This window comes from Nicotiana tabacum, chromosome 19, assembly GCF_000715075.1.
Source record: "Nicotiana tabacum cultivar K326 chromosome 19, ASM71507v2, whole genome shotgun sequence".
Classification (NCBI taxonomy): Eukaryota; Viridiplantae; Streptophyta; class Magnoliopsida; order Solanales; family Solanaceae; genus Nicotiana; species Nicotiana tabacum.
The window spans coordinates 148,949,746-148,956,055 of NC_134098.1; the positions used below are offsets into that span (position 1 = coordinate 148,949,746).

General features: G+C 31.0%; 1 pseudogene; it reads right to left on the reverse strand.

The window, feature by feature from the left end:
• Positions 1 to 958: 958 nt before the first annotated feature.
• On the reverse strand, positions 959 to 2,757 carry LOC142173895 (uncharacterized; annotated as a pseudogene).
• Between the last annotated feature and the right edge of the window lie 3,553 nt (positions 2,758 to 6,310).

Genomic DNA, 6,310 nt, shown 5'->3' on the forward strand with positions numbered 1-6,310 from the left:
AAGTGGAGAAAAGATTAAGCCATGATTTGAGCCGTTTTGAGATGATATATGACCCGAGAGATGGCGGGTCGGGTCGAGATGCATATGGGTTTGGTTACAGAGTTGATGACGTGGAGGAACATATTGAGAGATTGGAAGAAGAGAACATGGAGTTGAAAGACAAGATGTACGTAATGGAGAGGGAGTTGGAGGAATTGAGGAAAAAGATTCGGGATTTGGAAGGTGGTGGAGATGAAAACGAAAATGGGTCGGATAATGAAGCGGGTTCTGAGAGAAGTGTAGGAGATTGAGGTGCATGCAAGCTGCTCCGAACACCATCGTAAAAACAATAAAAAAGAAGGAAAGTGTAGTAGATTGAGGTGGCCATTGAAGCAGAAGATGATAAATTGTTATGAACTGTTTTCTTCTGGCTTCTGTATAGTTTGTTGTGTTTAGGTTGGTAATAGTGTAGCTCTTAGGATGTTAATGTTGCTTCTCTTGTTAACTTTTGATCTGACTAATAAAACTTGTTGATTATCAATTTTATTATGCAGAATTTTTGGGTTAGACACGTGCTTAGTTTAACTGCAAGTACCACTCTTGATAATCCATGTTCAACAACAAATGCATGAAAAACTTTGCAGCTTCAACGTTCCCCTCAATGTATAAACAATTGTGCTATGTATTGGATAATCAGAATTTACAAACTTTATTGAGAGTAAATTTGAACATTTTGTGCTCTGCATGTATTAGCAGAACTTTTTCTATTTTTCTTTTTTCCTTTGAGGGAGGAGAGTGGTCAAATTTTCCAACAGCATTAGTTATTATCTGATTTAGAAGAAGTAACCATATTATAAGGTGTTAAATAAGAATAGAGAAAAGCAAAAAGATGACATCTTTGGATTTGATCTCTTCTTTCTCATTTTGCAAAAGTCCAGAATTATTACTGTCAAAATGCTAAAAAAAATGACTGCGCAGATTATGATAAACAGCTAACAGCAATAAAGAAAATACAATGAATGATAAAAAAACATATACATATAACCCCATTCAAACATAGAAATTAGTACTTCAAAAAAACATGTAATACCAATATTGAAACGCAGGGAAATCCAGAAATACTTCAATCAAATCATTATGTTCCAACAGATCATTGCATCTGGAACTCAACATATTACTCTCTGTGGCAAATCCTGAATGTGCAAGATTACTGAACTTTCATCTTCATCACTGTGATGATGTTGAATGAAGGTCAATAATAGTAATTATAACCGCGTGATGGCCCGACGTAGCTTGCAGCATTGTCCAGAGCTTGCATCATAAGCATGTGTTCCATATGTTGTTCTTTCAATCTGTGCTGAGCTTCATAATATGATAATTCCGACCCCTCTTCTTCTCCTTCCCCTTCTTCATTTTCTTCTGGTTTGTCTGATGAATTTTCGTCTGTTGGCGATTCAGATACTGGCTTCTTTTTGGGATTCTTGGCTGATTTTTTCTTTGTTTTCCTAACTGATGAACCTTTTATTGGTGCACTGATGACCGTATCGTTGACTACTTTCTTGATTGGTTCATTCTTTGGTTTCATGATCACTGCATTTTCTTCTCCTTTTTCATTTTCTTCTGGTTTATCAGCTGAAGTTTCTGCTGGTTCCTCGTCCAAAGATTCAGCTACTGATCTCATGTTGGGATTTTCTCTAGGGCTCTCGGCTGATATTTTCTTTGTTTTCCTAACAGGACTTTTCGTTGGCGCACTAATGACTGGCTCATTTATTGACTGACTTGATTGTTTTTCCCTTTAGTTTCATCATCACTGGATGTTCTTCTCCATCTCCTTCATTTTCTTCTGGTTTCCCGTTTGGAGATACTGGCTTTATTTTGGAATTTCTTCTAGGATTCTTGGCTGATTTTTTCTCTGTTTTCCTTATTGGACTACTTCTTGTTGGTGTACTAATGACTGTTTCAATGATTGCTTTCTTGATTACAGGATTTTCTTTTGGTTTGTTGACATATTTGGAAAGGCCACATTCAATATGTGTTCCAAAATCACAATCACCACAATAATACAACCAGTAATTATGATCCGTCTTTCCATGACAGAGATCACAAACAAAAATGGTGTTTTCATCCTCATCCTTAAAAGGGGAATCGAAAATAAGTTTAAGTTCATGATGATGTTGATCAAGTAAGATAGTTTGAGGCAAAAGAGCACTTTCAAGTGTAAATCAAAGTCGCCAATGAGCACAACTTAAGCTACATAATCTTCCTTCAGATCCACAGGCATTACAGGTAAAAGATCGGCTAGAATTAGTTGGAGTTGGAAGAAGCGTTAAAGGGTGAGAAGGATGAGAAAGGTGCACCAGAGAACGAGGCGCGTTAAGACAATTGTCATGGAGGTAGAAATTGCAAGAGATGCAAATGGCTCAAAAATCGGTTGCTCACAGGCTTGGCAATGAAGTTCGTCACCTTCATCAAGAACAAGTGATTTCAAAATATGGGGGTGGCTGAAATGTTGGTTATCTTGAAATTTCATCTCTCTCAATTTCCTTAGTCTGTATGTTTTCAATGTGTGATTTCCTTTGGGGGGGTAGACTTGGTTTATATGGATTTCTCGAAAATGAAATATGTGAATTTTGTACATCCACCATCAAGTTTTCTTATTCTTATTCTGGAAAACAGCTGACTTTTAGAGAATCTGAAGAGAACTCTGATTTTGGAATTTTTCAACCTAACGCACCACCTTAGGTAACATGTGCTGGTTCGTCTGTGTTATTCGAATGTTGGAAAGAAAATAAATGAACAAAGCAACGGAAGAAGAGGAAGTAGCCAGCGGCAGAGTCTTAATATGAATAAATAATTTTGGAGTCAAACTGATTTTTTCCCCAAGTCTTCTGCAACTACTTTGGTGTGGTTTTGCAACTTGCTTGAATTTTTTCATCATTAAGAACTAACGTTGAATTACTTATTATTAGGAGATAGAGAGAGATGCGGAGGGAGAGGACTTGACTATGTCTTAATTAGAGGTGGTTTGGTTCATATCTAAATCTATACTATATTAAAAGCACAAAGTCCTTAACGAAATGTCGTTTGTCTTTTTTACCCTTTAAAAACAGATTTTACATTGGACAAAATTATAATTTAAGTTATTTTCCTAATATTTAGAACTTTAAAATCAACTAAACTTTGAATATTAAATCTTTCCTTGTTTAAAATATTATTATAGATTCTTAATATTTAAGACATTAAAATCACTTAAGATTTACCTTTCATAAATTCTTTCCTAATTGAGGTAGGTAACACAAGTATAATTGGTAGTACTAAAAATTAGAAAAAAATTAAGGCTAAACGTTAGTATACTTGTCAAAAAGACACGTAAAAAAATAATCTTTGAGCATAAAATTTTTATTGCAAATAACTATAATTCTTTAATGTTGTTTTTCTTTATATTTACTCCATAATATCTTGAGCTTAACTGAAATTTTGTTTATTAAATTCTCCGTATTTGAATTAAGTCCTTATATTTAAGATTCTGAAATTAATTAAAATTTATCCAGAATTAATTAAAATTTAATCTTCTGTAAATTTTGTTCTTATTTGAATAGTGCATAACAATTATATAAATTCCTTCCAAGCTAACTTTGAACTTTATATATGCACTATAATATTTTTTTTATTACATTTGTACTCCTTTCCTTCACTAGCTTGCTTTAGTATCCTTTTTTAGTGTTTTTATTTTATTTTTATTGCCCTTTGGTTTTTGTATTCATTTGACATTAGTAAATTATTAGTTACATAATAATATATTTTAAATACTACCTTTCAGTATTATATAGATTTTCAAGGGTAATCTGTTATCTCTCAAATTTGAAAGGAAGCATAATAACTTGTGAAATTGAAATTATGACATTATAAAGTGGGAACAAGTTATAAATTAAATTATTGACTAATGATTGAGAATTTTTATGAGACAGTTTCTTTCTTGAAAACTTTCTTGAATGAGTTAGTTATACACTATCAACATTCATGATCATCCTCATAAACTTACACTTTTATTTTATAACTCAAGCATAAATTTTAAATAAATTAATACTCATCGATACGAGGTACGCATCGCGCGTACCTTGAGACTAGTTATATTAAAAGCACGAAGGCCCTTAGCGAAATATCGTTCACCTTTTTTACCCTTTAAAAATATATTTCACGCTAGACACAATAGTCATTTTATTATTTTTCCTAATATAAGGAATAATCATTTAATTATTTTCCTTATATTTAGGAATTCAAAATCTAACTAAATTTTTTGTATTGAATTCTCCATTGTTTAAACTAGGTAAGACAATATAGTTGTAAAATAAAAGTAACACCCAAAAAAATTGAAGTAGGAAAGTTTCGTCCACTTGAACTCTTTTTAGATTTAGGAGTCATTATTCTTTGTATAGAATTATAAACAATTACTTATTAATAATTTTAGTAAAATAAAAGTTAATTAAAAGAGAATAAAAAACTACAAATGAAGTCTCGTGCACATGGAACTCCCTTTTAGGTTTAGGAATTCTAATATTATAAAATAATACTCTTTTAGCGTGAATATTTCAAAAGGTATTCACAATACACCTTATAACAAATAACTTTAAAAAATAATTATAGGCTAAAAGTTTCTACTTTTCAATTTATGTAGTATATATTTGAAAAAATATCCGTAATTAATTGCGAATAACAATAATATCTACAAATAAGTTTACAAATGACAAGACTACCTTTTGAACTATAATTCAGTTATAGTGAATAACATAATGTACATCAATTTCTTTTGTAAACTTATACATGTTAGAACACAAACCTAATTAGATAAATGAAATAAAGATAAGATACTAAAATATATACATCGAAATTATCAGTAAATAATTGTACGCATTTCTTTAAGGTAATTATAAATTTATTGACTTTTAGCACAAATAATGTTATTTAGGCCTGTAATTTAGATACTAAAAATCAATATGTTATGCTATTTTAGATCAATATCATTACATGAAATATACGGGTTTGGTGGGTTTAGGGTCCAACGGCCGGATCGATTATGAGTCATCTCCTAACCCGATTTTTCTTTGTCGATACATTTATTATTTTCTTTCAAGTACCTATACTTTTTATTATTATATATTTATCGATCTTATTATATTATCTATATTTATCGATCTTATTATATTATCTATATTACATTAAAAGCACAAAGGCCCTTGGCAAAATGTCATTCGCCTTTTTTACCCTTTAAAAATGGAGTTCATACTGGACAAAATAGTCATATCAAATTATTTTTCTAATATTTAGGAATAACATTTAATTAATTATCTAATATTTAGGAATAACTATTTAATTATTTTCCTAATTTAAAGACTTTGATTTCAACTAATCTTTGTTAATAATATTTTCCATATTTGAACTAGGTAGGAATTCAAAATCAACGTATTTCTACTTATAAATATGGTACTATATTTTACATCCGATAAAAACTAAATATGCACAATCTTGACATGCACTTTCAAAGACGTTTTTTTATATTGAAAGTTGTTATTATACTAAGACAAACAAAAGGTAATTAACTTATCAATTTCTAATTGAAACACATATATAATAGATAATAACATTAACCATTTGTTTGATATTAGACGTCTTTTATCACTAGATAAGACTTTTTCTACGTCTTTTTACCACTAGAAAGTAAACATTGAATCTGACCAGCTATTTGTGTAACAATCTTCAAGTTTATTCTAGTGGCCCAACATTTAATCCAAAATTCATTCTCAAATTACTACCACAGTAACCCAAATGTTACAAAAGAAATCCAGTCCAAATTTTCAAACCCTACTCTTCTTTATTTGTTAGTTTACTCTATTAGTCTAACTGATCACTTCACAATACAAAATAAAGATAACGCATTAAATTATTTAGTAGACTAATTACAACAAAACCAAATGAATCAAAAATGTGAAAGGCATTTACGAGAGATTGAGCGAAGAAGCAAACAAGACTCTTAAGTGGAAGAAAGCAATTAGAACAAATTCAATATTAACTCAATGAGTTAAAAATGAAGAATAACAAAATATCAAACAGAATACTCACGAAACTTGAACGAAAACCATATAAACTGAAATGAAATAGGAAGATGGATCTTTATATTGACCGGATCAAACTTTACACTTCTGTAACTCAATCATCGAGCCGAGAACAAAGACCACGACCGCAAATCTTTTGACGGCGGCAACCTCGACGGACCTCTGGAACCACAAACAGAATCTGTAACCTCGAAACTCCAAAACTCCAATACTAGCACTCG